This window comes from Pan troglodytes, chromosome 16 (genome assembly GCF_028858775.2).
Source record: "Pan troglodytes isolate AG18354 chromosome 16, NHGRI_mPanTro3-v2.0_pri, whole genome shotgun sequence".
NCBI lineage: Eukaryota > Metazoa > Chordata > Mammalia > Primates > Hominidae > Pan > Pan troglodytes.
The window spans coordinates 76492415-76510349 of NC_072414.2; the positions used below are offsets into that span (position 1 = coordinate 76492415).

The following is a 17935-nucleotide window of genomic DNA, read 5'->3' on the forward strand; positions in this document are numbered from 1 at the left end:
TCACCTACAGTACTGGTTAGGACAATAGATTCTGGGCCCTAATTCAGAACCTCTGAGGAAGGGGTTGTAGGATTCTACAATGTATATAGCTCCACAATCCCTTACTCAAAACCCTTGGGGGTCAGATGTGTTCCAGGATTCAGAATGGGTGTGATTTTGAAAAGGTAATACTTGCATGTACCCTATGTTACATATACTCTTAGCAGGGTTTATGGCAATATCCCAGTATCAAACACATTAAGATTTTGGCAGCAAAACAAAAATTCACACTGAAGTAAATAAAAACTAAAAACAAAACAAAACAAAAAAACCCCCGCATTTCACATCTATTTTGTTGAGGAAAAAAAATTTCCATTTTCAAAAGGGCTCGGTTATAGAGTTGCAGAAGTTACCTAATTAGACATTTAATAAGATAACTGCTATTTAAAAGAAAAATGCCCACCGGGTGCAATGGCTTATGCCTATAATCCCAGCACTTTGGGAGGTCAAGGTGGGAGGACTGCTTGAGCCCAGGAGTTCGAGTTCAGCCTGGGCAACATAGTGAGATCCCTATCTCTAAAAAAAAAATAACAAAATTTAAAAATTAAGAAAAAAAAAAAGTGCCAGCCAAGGCAACATAGCAAGACCCTGTCTCTTAAAAAAAAAAAAAAATTAATTAGCTGAGTGTGGTGGCACACACCTGTAGTCCCAACTACTTAAGAAGCTGAGGTAGGAGGATTGCTTGAGCCCAGGAGGTTGAGGCTGTAGTGAGCTGTGACAGCACCACTGCATTCTAGCATGGGCAACAGTGTGAGATCTTGTCTCAAAAAATAATAATACAATAAAAATGAACAAGTTAAAATATATAATTTCCTATGTTCTTGCAAGAAAGGTCACTATCCCAGCCATAATTATCCTTCTCCTTTTTCTCAGACATATAATACTTTTATTATGGAATTATTATTGTGAAATGTAGCTAATCATCAAGATCATCTTCCTCATTTTTGTTAGAGAAAGAGGTTAAAGTTCCTGATTATGTATAACTGGTATGTTCCTTAAAAGGTACCTATTTGTATACTGCTAAGTCAATCTGCAAGCCAAAACCTAGACAGAAGCACACTATTTGCTAAAACAAACATTGTATCTGAGCAAAAGATTGAAAAGTGTCATACTCTTCTCCCTTTCTTTTTACCCTCTCTTTTCCTGCCAACAGTCTTTACTCAAAAGTCAAACATATTGCCTCCCTAGCCCCTACTTTCTTTATCACTATGTCTGAATGCTTAGGAATGTATATAATTGGAAAAAAAGTGTTGCCTCTTTCTGTATTGGCAGAAATAAGGTGGCAGCTACCTAACCTCATATCATCTGACCACATCAAGCTAACTATTAATAAAGATATTGCAACATATGTAGAATAATAACCACAGAATTGAATAGCCTTATTATTTTTTTCTAAGAAATGACCAGAACAATATTTCTTCAATGCTCAAGGTGAAACTAGAAAAGAATGATATCAAAGTTCTATATAATATCTCTCAGCAGCTGTGATATAGGGATTTGTGTTTACTATTCTTTTTTTTCTTTTTAGGAAGTATTGTGTAGAGCCTTCCCCCAAACTTCTGTGACTAGAATAAGCCACAAGATAATTTATAATCCACTCTAAGTAATATATAATAAGAAATTAAGAAAAACCTAACACAGAAAATTCAGCAAGATAAAAGTTGATAATAATTTTAAATACTATAATTTAATGGGCTACCATCTAGAAGCTACATCCTGTGTATTTACTGATCACAATGATCAAATACACCATTGTGCTTCCTATTCTTGTAAGAGATATTTGAAGTTCAACATATAAGATATGTTCATAGAAATCAGAAGCAAAAATGTGTCTTAGAGCTACAAAATAGCAGTTGGCCTAAGTCTTAAATTCCATTTATCTTAAGACCTCAAATTAAGGGACTCATTAATCCATAATCACAATTCTCCTGCTTTCTAACTCATGAAAGGAGAAATCAGAAGCTAGATATTACAGAAGGTATACTGATAGCAGCTAGAAGTGAAATTGACGGTGCTGAAAAAATTCAAATATCTTCAAATGGACACTATTATTGTGACCCAATAAAATCAATGCAAGACCTGGAATGAATCTTAAATGATAATTTTTTAAATTCCTAATAGTCTAAATAAGCATACCATCATTAAAACAATTTTCACTTTAAAAATCTGTTAAATCTTTTAAAATCTGACAAGTGAAAACATATTTAACATATACAAACACATGTACAGCAGCTTCCCTCATAATAGCCTCAAACCAGAAATAACTCAAATGCCCATCAACAGATGAATTCAGGCTCACTGGAACATTTTGGATTTTGGATATTTCAGATTTGGGATGTTCAACCGGTAAAATGCAAATAGAAGTATTCCAAAATAAAAAAAAAAGTCCAAAATACTTCTGGCCCCAAGCATTTCAGATAACAGATACTCAACCTGTACATAAATCGTAGTATTTCCACAAAATGGAATACTACTCAGGAATACAAAGGAATTAACTATTGACACATGCAACATAGGTGAATTTCCAAAATATGCTGTCCTGGCCAGGAGTGGTGGCTCATGCCTATACTCCCAGCACTTTGCGAGGCCAAGGAGGGCAGATCACTTGAGGCCAGGAGTTTGAGACCAGCCTGGCCAACATGGCAAAACCCCGTCTCTACCAAAAATACAAAATTTAGCCAGGCGTGGTGGCACGTGCCTGTGGTCCCAGCTGCTCGGGAGGTTGAGGTGGGAGGGTGACTTGAACCTGGGAGGCAGAGGTTGCAGTGAGCTGAGATCACACCACTGCACTCCAGCCTGGGCAACAGAGCAAGACTCTTGTCTCCAAAAAAAAAAAAACAGGAAACAAAAAAAACAAAATATGCTGTTCCAGCCAAAATGAGTTAAAGAGACCAAATTTACCTTCCTGCCTGAAATAACTAAAACACTGGACAAAATATATGAAACAAGGGTTTTCGGACATTGGCTATATGACTGTGTTCAGGTAGTAAGGACTGTGATTACTTAGAAAGGGGAAACAAAGAAGGTGAGACCTACAACTGCCTCAACTTGTAGATCGGAGAATTTCCAGACCACAGGGCAAAGGAGAAATGCAGACAGAGCCTAGCAGTCTCCCTGACTTGAGGATAAAGAACTGGGGAGTTCAGCCAGGCACGGTGGCTCATGCCTGTAATCCCAGCTCCTTAGGGAGGCAGAGGCAGGAGGATAGCTTGAGCCCAGGAGTTCAAGACATGCCTGGGCAATACAGCAAGATCCCCGTTCTCCACGGAAAAAGAAAAAAACAAAGACACACACACACAAAAAAAAGAACTGGGAGTTCAGGGAGGCAAAAGCAATGATCAGTGCATGCATGTGAGGGGACTCCTGAGGATGGAAAAACAACCACCTAAAAGCAGCGGATGGAACAATTCTCACAGCTCTTATGGTGTAAGAATAGTTTGTTTCCACCAGACAGAGTGGAAATCTTCACGGGGCTTTGGATTAGAGTACTCAGAAAGGTATTACTCACTTGTAGTGCAAAATTAACCACAGACTAAAGGCTGCTCTGGATCCATCTAACAAAGCTTCACAAGAGCTTGAGAAGACCAAACTGTTTCCAACTAACTTGCCTGTAACCCAGAATAAAGCTCAAGAATATTTATGCAAATCCAAAAATATCCAGCACCCAAAAAGGTAAAATTCACAAAGTCTGGCAACCAGTAAAAAACTACCAGACATGCAAAGAGGCAAGAAAATATGACCTATAATGAGAAAAATCAATAAACAGAAACAGACCCAGAAATGGCAGAAATTATAGGATTAGTAGAAAGGGATATTTGCTGGGCGAGGTGGCTTATGCCTGTAATCCCAGCACTTTAGGAGGCCAAGACGGGCAGATCACATGGTCAGGAGTTCTAGACTGGCCTGGCCAACATGGTAAAACCCCATCTCTACTAAAAATACAAAAATTAGCCGGGCATGGTGGCGCATGCCTGTAGTCCTAGCTAATCAGGAGGCTGAGGCAGGAGAATTGCTTGAACCCAGGAGGTGGAGGTTGCAGTGAGCCGAGATCACACCACTGCATTCGAGCCTGGGTGACAGAGGAAGACTCGGTCTCAAAAAAAAAAAAAAAAAAAAAAAAAAAAAGGTAGGGGAAAAGTTAGCACATTAAGTAGAAATGTGGATGATAGAAAAAATATCCAGAGGCCAGGCGCGGTGGCTCACACCTGTAATCCCAGCACTTTGGGAAGCCGAGGCAGGCAGATAACCTGAGGTTGGGAATTTGAGACCAGCCTGACCAACATGGAGAAACTCTGTCTCTACTAAAAATACAAAATTAGCCAGGCGTGGTGGCGCATGCCTGTAATCCCAGCTACTAGGGAGGCTGAGGTAGCAGAGTCACTTGAACCCAGAAGGCAGAGGTTGCAGTAAGCCGACATCATGCCATTGCATGTACTCCTACCTGGGCAACAAGAGCGAAACTCCATATCAAAAAAAAAAAAAAAAAAATCCAAGACCTAAATCAAACTTCTAGAGACAAAAAATAACAATGTCTGAAATAAACAGCAGACAGGTGAAAATAACAGCTGACTAGGCACCTCAGAAGAAAAGTTTAGCAAACTTGAAGTCATAACAATAGAAATTATCTCAAATGAAAAAGCAAATAGGAAAAAAAAAAAAAAAAAAGACTGAGCCAGGCATGGTGGCATGCACTTATAGTCCCAGCTACTCAGCAAGAGGCTGTAGTGGGAGGATCACTTGAGCCTATGAGTTTGAGACCAGCCTGGGCAACATAGCAAGACTCCATCTCAATAACAATAATAATAATAATATTTTTTTTGAGATGGAGTTTTGCTCTTGTTGCCTAGGGTGGAGTGCAATGGCATGATCCCAGCTCACTGCAACCTCCACCTCCCGGGTTCAAGCAATTCTCCTGCCTCAGCCTCCCAAGTAGCTGGGATTACAGGCATAATAGATACTTATATTTTATACTTATTGAGATCATGCCACTGCACTCCAGCCTGGGCAACAAAGCAAGACTCTGTTTCAAGGAAAAAAAATGTAAATAATCTAAATACTATACTTAGAAGTTAAATATTGTCCACTTGGATAAATAAAACAACGTTCAATTATATGCTGCCTACAAAAAATGCACTTTAAATATAAAGACACAAATATTGTGAAAGAAAAAAAGAGAAAAACACATATCATGCTTACATTAATCAAAAGAAAATTGAAGAAAAAAAAAGCAAGCTGGAGTGGTTGCATTAATATCATACAAAGTAGATTTTGGCCGGGCACAGTGGCTCACGCCTGTAATCCCAGCACATTGGGAGGCCGAGGTGGGCGGATCACAGGTCAAGAGATCGAGACCATCCTGGCCAACATGGTGAAACCCCATCTTCACTAAAAATACACAAATTAGCTGGGTGTGGTGGCGTGCGGCTGTAGTCTCAGCTACTTGGGAGGCTGAGGCAGGAGAATTGCTTGAACCCGGGAGGCGGAGGTGGCAGTGAACCGAGATTGTGCCACTGCACTCCAGCCTGGAGACACAGAGAGACTCTGTCTCAATAACAATAATAATAATAATAATAATAATAATAAGGAGGTAAGTTCATCATGAGAATGTAAAAATTCTAAACATTTCTGCAACTAATAACCCAGCTAATTTTTTCAAAAATTTTTGGCTGGGTGCAGTGGCTCACACCTGTAATCCCAGCACTTTGGGAGGCCGAGGTAGGCGGATCGCCTGAGATCAGGAGTTTGAGACCAGCCTGGCCAACATGGTGAAACCCCATCTCTACTAAAAATACAAAAATTAGCTGGGCGTGGTGGCGGGCACCCGTAATCCCAGCTACTCGGGAGGCTGAGGCAGGAGAATCACTTGAACCCGGGAGGCTCACTGCAACAGTGAGCCAAGATCGCATGCACCACTGCACTCCAGCCTGGGCAGCAAAAGCGAAACTCCGTTTAAAAAAAAAAAAAAAAAAAAATTTTAGAGATGAGGTCTTGCTATGTTGCCCAGGCTGGTTTCAAACTCCTGGGCTCAACAATCGTCCTGCCTCAGCCTCCTGAGCAGCTGAGATTACAGACACAAGCAACAGTGCCCAGTTTATAAATATATTTATACCAATATATTACACAACTTTACATATTAAACAACTTTGATGAAGTAAGTCAATTCCTTGATACCAACTACCAAAATTCACTCAAGAAGAAATAGACAACCTGAATAGACCTACATATAATTTGAATTTATGGATTTAAAATCTTCCCACAAAGAAAACTCCAGGCTCAGATAGTATTCACTGGCAAATTCCACCAGACATTTAAGGAAAACAATTCTAACAATTCTACACACTAACTCTTCCAGAAAATTGCAGAAAAGTGAATACTCCCCAACTTACTCTATTTATTTAGTAAGCCCATTTTAAGCCAGTTTTAAGTAAGGTTCCGCAACAGGTCCAAGCTTTGAAAGCTGTACTAGTACCTGGGATTACAGTAGTACCCACGTGACTCAGAAGATTTCATGATGACTGGTGTGTCTGTAATGGATAGGGATGCTATATGGAGCCTTCAGCAGTCCTTTATAAGTAAATGACAGGCAAGACCTTTGGGATTGGGGACAAAGCTATACTGTCCTTTGGAGAATTATTCTCCTCTTGAGTAACAGCTTTTAGTTTGCTAATGAGTTCTTGTAGAGACTAACAACTTGACCATGGGCCAAGTTACCATGTGACCTGAACTCCCTGACATGCACCGGATGCCTGGACGCTGTCAGATTCACCAAGCCATAAAATAGGGCATGCACAGCAGTAAGTACTCCATCATTAAGTGTAAGTGGTATACAGAAGACTGGGCTCAAGCATGTCCTGAAGACACAAGTAAATATGAGCAAGTGACTCAGATACCCATGGCTCCTAACGATGCTACCCTGCTTCCTCTCTCATCTTGCATTTACTGCCTCATGAGGAGCTCCCTCTGACAGCTGACTAAGGAAGACTTTAGGCCTGATTTGTGATGGTTCAACATAAACCCTCTAGCACTAACTGAAAGCAGACAGCTATAGCATTACAATCTCATGCAGGGTTGATCATGAAGGATTGTGAGGAAGAGAAATCCTCCCAATGGGCAGCTTCAAGCGATACAGCAGTTGTTCATTTTGCCTGGATGGAGAGATGACTACAGATGTAGATTTACATTGATTCAAAAATGACTAGCAGTTTGGCTGGATGGACAGCGACTTGGAAGGGACATCACTGGAAAGTTGAGACAAGAAGTCTGAGGAAGAGATATGTGGATGGAGCACTCCAAATATGTATATAGAATATGAAGATAATTGTGTGCCATATAAGTGCTCATCACAGAATTACCTCAGCAGAAGCTCTTAATAATCAGGTGAACAAAAATGACTTCTTCTGTGGATGTCAGTCAGCCTATTTCCCCAGCCACCTGTCTTACCCAACGGACTCATGACCAAAGTGGCTGCAGCAGCCAAAATAAAGGTTAGCAACATGGACTTCCACTCACCAAGACCTATTAGGTTCTAGCCAACACTGAGTGACTACCCTGCCAACCGCAAAAAACCAACACTGCCACCAATCCTGATGGCACGCTGATCATACTGGATCATTTCAATCATGAAAGGAACAGCAATTTCTTCTTGCTAGACTAAACTCCGGATATAGATTGGTCTTCCTTGTCCTTAGTATTTCTGTAAAAAAGCACCATCCATGATCTTACAGAATGCCTTATTCCTCATTGTGGTATCCCATACAACATTGCTTCTGACAGGGGGACTTACTTTATAGCAACTAAAACACAGCAGTGGGCAAGCAGTCATGGAATTCACTAGTCTTACTATGTCCCTCATCACCTTGAAGTAGCTGGCCTGAAATAATAGAATAGTAGGCCAGTTTTCGATTTATTGTCTCTCAACTCCAAATCCACCCTCCTTCCTTGTGTTACTCAAGCTGAATCCTATAAACACAAATCCTCTGCCAGCTAGCTTAATGTTAGGTTTAATTAATAAAGGGTATTGAAAGGCCACTGCAAAGCAACAGAGGGCTTCCCTTCCTGGTTTCAACATGATTTTATTCCACCTGATACCAAGTGGGTCTGTGTGTTGGAAGCCTGATAGTGCTCACCTCAGGGACCATCAAGGTTGACTCCAGCCCACACTCACTCTCTGCCAAATTTCTTAACCTTCCAGTAATTCACGACTATAAACCAGCTCCAGGTCACTACTCTGGCAAATGGTATTGCCATGATAGGTTGCATGTTCCTGTGGCAGCCAAACCCTCACCAAAAGGTCTGAATCTCAGGCTTGGGAGGGGTTTGGGGTAAGGTGCTTTCTTAGTTCTTTCTTTGTTCACTCTTCCTCATCCTGGAGGATAGTAGCTGTTTTCTGCATATGCTACTTCTGGAGTCTTTTTTTTCTCTCTCTCTTTTTAAAGAGAAAGGGTCTCATTCTGTTGCCCAGGCTGGAGTACAGTAGCATGATCATAGCTCACTGCAGGCTCAAACTTCTGGGCTCAAGTGATTCTCCCACCTCAGCCTACCGAGTAGCTAGGACTACAGGTGAGTACCACCATGCCTGGCTAATACTTTAATTTCTTGTAGAGACGGGGTCTCACTATATTGCCCAGGCTGGTCTTGAACTCCTGGCCTCAAGTGATCCTCCTGTCCAGGCTTCCCAAAGTGCTGGGATTATAGGCCTGAGCCACTGAGCCCAGCCAAGAGTCCTCTTTTATCCCTTTTTAGTAGTTTAGCATCTTTTAGTAGTTAACAGTTACTTATATTAGATTTTCCCTGTTCAATTACTGCTACAGTTACTGTCTTCTGCGTGACAGAAATGGCCTTTTCAGAATGCAGTTATGGCACCAGCTAGGTGGCAACACTTTGTGGGGCTGGGGTAATGTCTAATGTTCTCCAGTATGTTGTATATGATCTGAACTGACAACCAACATTTGGTGCTGTTTTTTCTATAGCTAGGATTCACTAGTCCAGGAATTAAAGGATAGGAATGGGTGTGACTCCTCTCATTATTACCCCTAATGATCTGGTAGTGAAATTTCTGCTTCCAGACCAGGCGCAGTGGCTCACACCTGTAATCCCAGCACTTTGGGAGGCCGAGGCAGGTGGATTACCTGAGGTCATGAGTTCGAGACTAGCCTGGTCAACATGGTGAAACCCCGTCTCTACTAAAAATACAAAAATTAGCCAGGCGTGGTGGTGTGCACCTGTAGTCCCAGCTACTCAGGAGACTGAGGCAGGAGAACCGCTTGAACCCAGGAGGCAGAAGTTGCAGTGAGCCGAGATCGCACCACTGCACTCCAGCCTGGGCAAGAGAGCGAGATTTCATCAAAAAAAAAAAATTATGCTTCCCATCCTTACAACTTTTAAATCTGCTGATTTAAAGGTTTTATTTATTTATTTATTTTGAGATGGAGTCTCGCTCTTGTCACCCAGGCTGGAGTGCAGTGGCACAATCTCAGCTCACTGCAACCTCTGCTTCCTGGGTTCATGCGATTCTCCTGCCTCTACTGAGTAGCTGGGAATACAGGTGCCCGCCACAATGTCCAAAATTTTTTTTATTTTTAGTGGAGACGGGGTTTCACCTTGTTGGCTAGGCTGGTCTCGAACTCCTGACCTCAGGTGATCCACCTGCCTCAGCCTCCCAAAGTACTGGGATTACAGGCGTGAGCCACCATACCTGGCCTGATTTAAAAGTTTTAATTCACAAAGGTTTTAATCCATCCATTAAGGGACATAATGGTTCCATTAAACTGAATGTTAAGACTGCTACTTGGTCACTTCGGGCTCCTCATTCTAGAGAACCAAAATGCAGCAGGGTTATAATTGGCTAGCGTGATTGATCCTGACCATCAGAGAGAAATAGGGTTGCTACTACACCATGAGGGAAGCAAATGTAACTGGAATATAGGGGATCTCTGGGGCCCCTCAGTACTCCCATCTAAAAGTCAGTGAAAACTCCAACAACCCAATTCAGGTAGGACTTCTTATGACAACCCTTCAATAAAGAAGGGTAGGTCACCCCATCAGGCAAGAAATTATGACCAATTTAGGTTCTTGCTGAGAGCAGAGAAAGAAAACAGCTATGATCATGTGACCAATTACAGAAACAAAGGATAGTTATAACAGAAACGTAACTTTTGTTTTATCTTTATTCGAAAGCTAACATGATAAAAACAGGTGTGTATAGATGCCAAGTTGACAAAGGGTAGAATCTAACAGTTTTGTACTTTATCAACTTGGTTAAGCTAGAAGTAGGTTTCCCCAAATCCCCTTCCCTGTATGGTTCTGGGTTAGAGTTAGCCAAAAGGAAATCTGCCCAAGATTTGGAAGGTGAAAGTGCAGTAGCTGCAATTACGCAGAAGGTCACTGTAGTTAGAGATGGTAAGACAGACACTGAGGGGCTAGCAGAATTCCGCTCTTCTGGCTGACTCAGAGACTAGACAGACAGTCAATGGCCTCCCGCGGATCCTTCCATCTGCTCTCCTTTGCAGTCTCACTCCAGCAGCTGGATGTGGAATCCTGTCCCACACTCCATGGCAAGCTTAGATCTGTCCACCCAAACCAGTGCTTCAGAAGAGCTGCTTAGTGACATTCCTCTGGGTCTCTAACCCACTTTTAGACTCTTACTTATCCAGCTTCTCCTACAATTGTGTGAGACTTTTTTTTTTTTTTTGAGATGGAGTCTTGCTCTGTCGCCAGCCTGGAGTGCAGTGGCGCAATCTCAGCTCACTGTGACCTCTGCCTCCCAGGTTCAAGCAATTCTCCTGCCTCAGCCTCCTGAGTAGCTGGGAATACAGGCATGCGCCACCAGCCTCAGCTAATTTTTGTATTTTTAGTAGAGAAAGGGTTTCACCATGTTGGCCAGGATGGTCTCGATCTCTTGGCCTCATGATCCACCCACCTCGGCCTCCCAAAGTGCTGGGATTACAGGCGTGAACCACCGCGCCCGGCTGAGGTTTTATTACTATAATAAATCCATTATTCAATAATATTCATAGTAGTTCTTCTTCCCAGACCAAACCCTGACTGATAAACCATGTTTTTTGGACAAAATTTTGGACAAAATTTCCCAGTTAAGTAGACACCTTAAGTGTTTGGATTCTACATCTCACTTTCTTCCTTGAGCAGAAAAGATAACCCTTCTGAAGAAGAGTTAAAACCACAGTTTCTCCTAAGGGGAGCTCATCTTTACTGTTATAGGCTTGTGCCATCTGGCTGTGGAAAAGAATAATCATCCTTGTCTTTACGTCATTTGTGGAGAGAATGTTATGAAAAAAATAACAGATGTAAAATATCAAGGAATGGTAGCAAGAAAATATCTTTGTTACTATGGTACTGTATTCTGGATTTTGCTCAGTTACATGGAATAAAGAATAATTTCTGGCTGTTCAAAAGAATATACCAGCCGGGCATAGTGGCTCACATCTGTAATCCCAGCACTTTGGGAGGCCAAGGCTGGTGAATCACTTGAGGTCAGGAGTTCAAGACCAGCCTGGCCAACATGGTGAAACCCCGTCTTTACTAAAAAAATACAAAAAATTAGCCAGGCGTGGTGGCACACGCCTGTAATCCCAGTTACTCAGGAGACTGAGGCAAGATAATTGCTTGAACCCAGGAGGCAGAGGTCGCAGTGAGATGGCACCACTGCACTTCAGCCTGGGTGACAGAGTGAGACTCTGTCTCAAAAAAAAAAAAAAAAGAATATACCTGTTGATGTTAATTGCAGTTTACAATAAAATTTTACTTGTGATGTTCTTGTGTATGTAATGGGGACTGATATCAATATTTCTACATTGAAACTTGGCAATTCATTAATAAATGTTGATACCCTGCCAGTAATAAAGATTTTCCTGATCCTAAATAAGACCAGATTACTTTTCCATAATCAAAAAAAGTAGTGGCTTTACCCTCTGTGTTGGATACACCTCCTATTTGCTTCACACTTATTCATATTAGGTCTATATCTAAGAAAAATTTCCTAGGTTTCTGTATGTTTCACTAGAGCGACAACTCGTTAAAAAAAAAAAAAGTATCAAAGATACCTAGGCAACAGGGCGAAATCTCAACTCTACAAAAAATACAAAATTAACCAGGTATGAAATGGAGTCTCACTATGGTACCTGGTGTACACCTGTAGTCCCAGCTACTTGGGAGGCTGAGGTGGGGGGATAGCTTGGACCCAGGAGGTTGAGACTGCAGTGAGCTGTAATCGCATCACTGGACTCCAGCCTAGGTGACAGAGCGAGACCTTATCTCAGGAAAAAAAAAATGAAAAGAAAAGAAAAAGCTATCTAGAAATCGTTAAGATATCACTGCAATAACAGTTAAGAGTTGGGTGATACTAAGAGATAGGAAGATAAAAAGAATGAAGGATCCTATTAAGTCTCAAGGACTTTACATTTAGGCAGGAAGGCATACAGATAATTAAAACCCAGAGAAATGCAAATTCAATCAAGCAATATAAGTGGCCTGCGGGGAGCTAAGCACACATTTATGGGAGTCTGCTTAGTCCCTTCAGGGCTCAGACAGGGATCTAGTCACATCCTGGTCAATAAAAAAAATCTCAGCAAGCAGAGAAGTCAATTCTAAAAATTACATGTGACATACATGTAACATAGAAATAATTTGGCATAACATACTTATTTTATTAGTGAGTAAATATCTTTTTTTTTTTTTAAGAAATGGGGCCTCACTATGTTGACCAGGCTAGACTTGAACTCCTTGGGCTCAAGCAATCATCCTGCCTCAGCCTCCCTGAGCAGCTGGTACTACAGGTGCACCACCGCACCTAGCTATCATTTTTATCCCCAGAATGATTTATAATTAAAAATAGAATGTTTAAGGGAAAGCGTGCATAGTGTTAATATTCTTATGTTAAGAACTCTGTTCGTATTTGTTTTTGTTTTTGGTATTGTTTTGTTTTTTGAGATGGAGTCTCGCTCTGTCACCCAGACTGGAGTGCAGTGGTGTGATCTTGGCTCACTACGACCACTGTCTCCTGGGTTCAAGCGATTCTTCTGCCTCAGCCTCCCGAGTAGCTGGGATTACAGGTGCACACCACCACACCCCACTAATTTTTGTATTTTTAGTAGAGACGGGGCTTCACTACGTTGGCCAGGCTGGTTTCGAACTCCTGACCTCAAGTGATCTGCTGGCCTCAGCCTCCCAAAGTGCTGGGATTACAAGCGTGAGCCACTGCACCTGGCCTCTTCTGTTCGTTTTTTTGAGACAGGGTCTCACACTGTCACCCAGGCTGGAGTGCAGTGGCACAATCTTGGTTCACTGCAACCTCCGCCTTCCAGGTTCAAGTGATTCTTGTGCCTCAGCCACCTGAGTAGCTGGGATTACAGGCGTGTGCCACCACACCTGGCTAATTTTTGTATTTTTAGTAGAAATGGGGTTTTGCTATGTTGCCCAGACTGGTCTCAAACTCCTGGGCTCAAGCGATTCATCCATCTTGGCCTCCACCATTACAGGCGTGAGCCACTGCACCCAGCTATATTTGGTATTTTAACTTTTGTAAAATTTAAGAGAATTTGGCCTAGTGAAGTAATAAGTCAGCCTTAAAAATTCAGTTTAAAATGTGTAATCAGTTGTTTTAGATTTATTATGTGAATCAGAAAGCTTCCTATTTATATACAGTGCTGAAACATTTTAAGAGAACTTAAGAAGTCTCAGATCTATAAAAATTATATAAGTAGTCCATGTTTGTTGAATAATCAAAGTTCTTTAAAATATTTTTTTAATTTATAAAGTTTAATCATTTTAAGATGTTTAACTTTGAAATTAAACCAAACATAGGCTCTTAAAGGTGATTGTTGGCTGAGTGCAGTGGCTCACACCTGTAATCCCAACACTTTGGGAGGCCAAGGCAGGCGGATCACTTGAGGTCAGGAGTTCGAGACCAGCCTGGTCAACATGGTGAAACCTCGTCTCTACTAAAAAAAATACAAAAATTAGCCAGGAGTGGTGGTGCACGCCTATAATCCCAGCTACTTTGGAGGCTGTGGCAGGGGAATTGTGTGAACCTAGGAGGCAGAGGTTGCAGTGAGCCGAGATGGTGCCACCACACTCCAGCCTGGGCGACAGAGCAAGATTCTGTCTCAAATAAAAAAGTGATTGTTAAAATTTGCTACACTTTAAATAGGATAAAAATTTGTAAACAAATTCTAAAAGTTTAAGAAAGAATTTAGTTTTAAAATTTTAGGTTTTATAATTATTAGAACTAAAGATAACTCTAAATAGGTTTTTCTGCACACAAAAACCACCTCAATGTGCATTGAAAAACACACATATCTTTGGGAGGCCGAGGTGGGCAGATCACGAGGTCAGGAGATCAAGACCATCCTGGCTAACACAGTGAAACCCCGTCTCTACTAAAAATACAAAAAATTAGCGTGTGATCACACGCACCTATAGTCCCAGCTACTTGGGAAGCTGAGGCAGGAGAATCGCTTGAACCCGGGGGGCGGAGGTTCTAGTGAGCCGAGGTCGAGCCATTGCACTCTAGCCTGCAAAACAGCAAGACTCCATCTCAAAAAAAAAAAAAATGCTCATATTAAGGCTGGGCGCAGTGACTCACACCTATATTCAATCCCAGCTCTTTGGGAGGCTGAGGTGGGCAGATGGCTGAGCTCAGGAGTTCACAACCAGCCTGGGCAACCTGGTGAAACCCAGACTCTACAAAAAACACAAAAATTAGCCAGGTGTGGTGTCGCTGGCCCGTAGTCCCAGCTACTCCAGAGGCTGAGGTGGGAGAATCACTTGATCCCGGAAGGAGGAGGTTGCAGGGAGCCAAGATCCTGCCACTGTACTCCAGCCTGGTCAACAGAGTGAGACCCTGTCTCAAAACAAAGAAACAAACAAAAATTTAAAAAAAAAAAAAAAACCTCTCATACTAATCAGTGGTGTGCTGGAACAAGCTTCCTAAATTTTCAGCAATTCTGCAAGCTGGTTGTTAAACACAGTGCTGTTAAAAAACTAGAATAATAAATTATATTAAAGGCCAGGCACAGTGGCTCATGCCTGTAACCCCAGCACTTTAGCAGCCTGAGGCGATCAGATCACTTGAGGTCAGGAGTTCAAGACAAGCCTGGCCAACATGGTGAAACCCCCATCTCTACTAAAAATACAAAAATTAGCCAGACGTGGTGGCGCACACCTGTAATCCCAGCTACTTGGTTGCGGTGAGCCGAGATCACGTCACTGCACTCCAGCCTGGGTGACAGAATACAGCGAGACTCTATCTCAAAAAAAAAAAAAAAAGAAGCCGTACTCCAAACAAAGGTAAGAATACAAATAAAATAGTATATGACTACTAGCTAAAAGGACCTTAAAGATCACCTAATATTCTAGGGTGGTACCCAGAGACTAAGAAAGAATACAAGCAGCACTGTTAAAAATCAATTAATTTAAACAACTTGGCTGGGTGTGGTGGCTCACATCTGTAATTCCAGCAGTTTGAGGATCCGAGGTGGGAGGATCACTCGAGCCCAGGAATTTGAGACCAGCTTGGGCAGAATAGCGAGACTCCATCTCTACAAAAAATACAAAAATTAGCCAGGCATGGTGGCACACATCCATAGTCCCAACTACTCAGGAGGCTAAGGTGGGAGGATTGCCTGAGCCCAGGAGTTCAAGGCTGCAGTAAGCTGTGATTATGCTACTGCACTCCAGCCTGGGCAACAGAGAGAGACCTTGTCTTAAAAAAAAAAAAAAATTCTAAGAAACCCAACATACCTCTACCTCTATTACAAAGCCCAGAATCCAGTACACTGACAACATGAAATACTGGGGAGGATGTGGAGCAACAGGAACTCTCATTCATTGCTGGTGAAAGGCAAAACAGTACAGCCATTCTGAAAGTGTTTTATGGTTTCTTACAAAACTGAAACATACTCTTTTCTTTTTTTTCTTTTTTTTTTTTTCTTTTGAGATAGAGCCTTGCTCTGTCGCCCAGGCTGGAGTGCAGTGGTGCGATCTGGGCTCACTGCAACCTCTGCCTCCCAGGTTGAAGCAATTCTCCTGCCTCAGCCTCCTGAGTAGCTGGGATTACAGGTGCGCACCACCATGCTCGGCTAATTTTTGTATTTTTAGTAGAGACAGGGTTTCACCATGTTGGCCAGGCTGGTCTTGAACTCCTGAGCTCAGGCAATCCAGCTGCTCGGCCTCCCAAAGTGCTGGATTACAGGCATGAGCCACTGCGTCCAGCCTAAAAACTGATTAAAACTCCGAAGAATACATACTCTATGATTCCATTTATATAAAATGCATACCCCTCTATACTGACAAAAAGCACATTCGAGGTGGGACAGAACGGGTCTTGTAGGTGATATATATGTTCTATATCTTGATTGTGATCAGTATACGTAAGTATAAAAACTTATCAGCTGGGAGCAGTGGCTCACGCCTGTAATCCTAGCATTTTGGAAGGCCGAGGCAGGCGGATCACGAGGTCAGGAGATCAAGACCATGGTGAAACCCTGTCTCTACTAAAAATACAAAAAATTAGCCGGGTGTGGTGGCGCACGCCTGTAGTCCCAGCTACTTGGGAGGCTGAGGCAGGAGAATGGCGTGAACCTGGGAGGTGGAGCTTGCAGTGAGCCAAGATTGCACTACTGCACTCCAGCCTGGGCAACAGAGTGAGACTCCGTCTCAAAAAAAAAAAAAAAAAAAACAAAACACTTATCAAATGGTACACTTTAAATGGATGGAGTTCATTTACTAAAGTATTCCTCTGTGGATCTGATAAGAAAAAAAAAACAAAACTCAAAGCAATCAGACATTTAACATATATGTAATATGTAATTAGGTATATGCAGAGAAGTTATGCAAATAATAGCAACTTTTAGAGAAATAAAACAAAATTCTAGTTTCCCTCTTTCGTCTGATTCTCAGTATCTACATGTATTGTCAATTCTTCCTCCTAGATATTATGTACAGATAAAGACCTCATTTCATAACTCTCCCTCACCCCATGTTATCCAATCCCTCCTATCCATTCCTAACAACCTCTGGGAGGCCAGGGAGGATAATTTAACCATTTAAACTTCCACTAACCCTGAATGTCCTAGATGCAATGAATTCTGAACCACAATCACTCCATATTAGAGAAACACAGGGCAGAGTAGCCTACTCATTGTATCTTCATGTTTCTGTTCTTTCTTCCTGTCTATTTTATTAGAGCAGGAAGAGTACCTTATATATCTCTATGCTTTAGAGCCTATCTAGCAGGTTTGCAAGTGCTGAGTGAATTCCTTCCCTTTTGATTATTGGAATGCTAACCAACCCAGGTTAAAGATGAAGCTATTAAGGTCTTTCAAGATCCAGCTTAAATGCTAGTTTCTCCTTGAAGCTGTTCGTAATGCCCTGTCTGGAATCTCTCAAAATTTTCCTACCACTGCTAGAACAGGTCATATCCTTCTTTATCCAAGTGTTCAGGCTTTAAAGTAAGACCTGAGATCAAATCCACATCCTGCCATATACCTTCTTTTTTTTTTTTTTTTTTTTTTTTTGAGACGGAGTCTCACTCTGTCACCAGGCTGGAGTGCAGTGGCACGATCTCAGCTCACTGCAATCTCCACCTCCCAGGTGATTCTCCTGCCTCAGCCTCCTGAGTAGCTGGGACTACAGGCGTGCGCCACCAGGCCCAGCTAATATCTGTATTTTTAGTAGAGAGGGGGTTTCACCATGTTGGCCAGGATGGTCTCAATCTCTTGACCTTGTGATCCGCCCGCCTCAGCCTGCCAAAGTGCTGGGATTACAGGCGTGAGCCACCGCACCCAGTGTACCTTCTATCTTAAGCAAATCACTAAAGCTCTCTAACAATGACATCGACCACAGTACGACTGTACTCACCATGTGCCAGACACTCTTCTGA

At 42.0% G+C, this 17935-nt stretch overlaps 1 protein-coding gene across 5 annotated transcripts in view; it reads right to left on the reverse strand.

The window, feature by feature from the left end:
- The window catches only part of SEC11A (SEC11 homolog A, signal peptidase complex subunit), a 67606-nt gene that overhangs the window by 27063 nt on the left and 22608 nt on the right, over positions 1-17935 (reverse strand). The window lies entirely within an intron of this gene.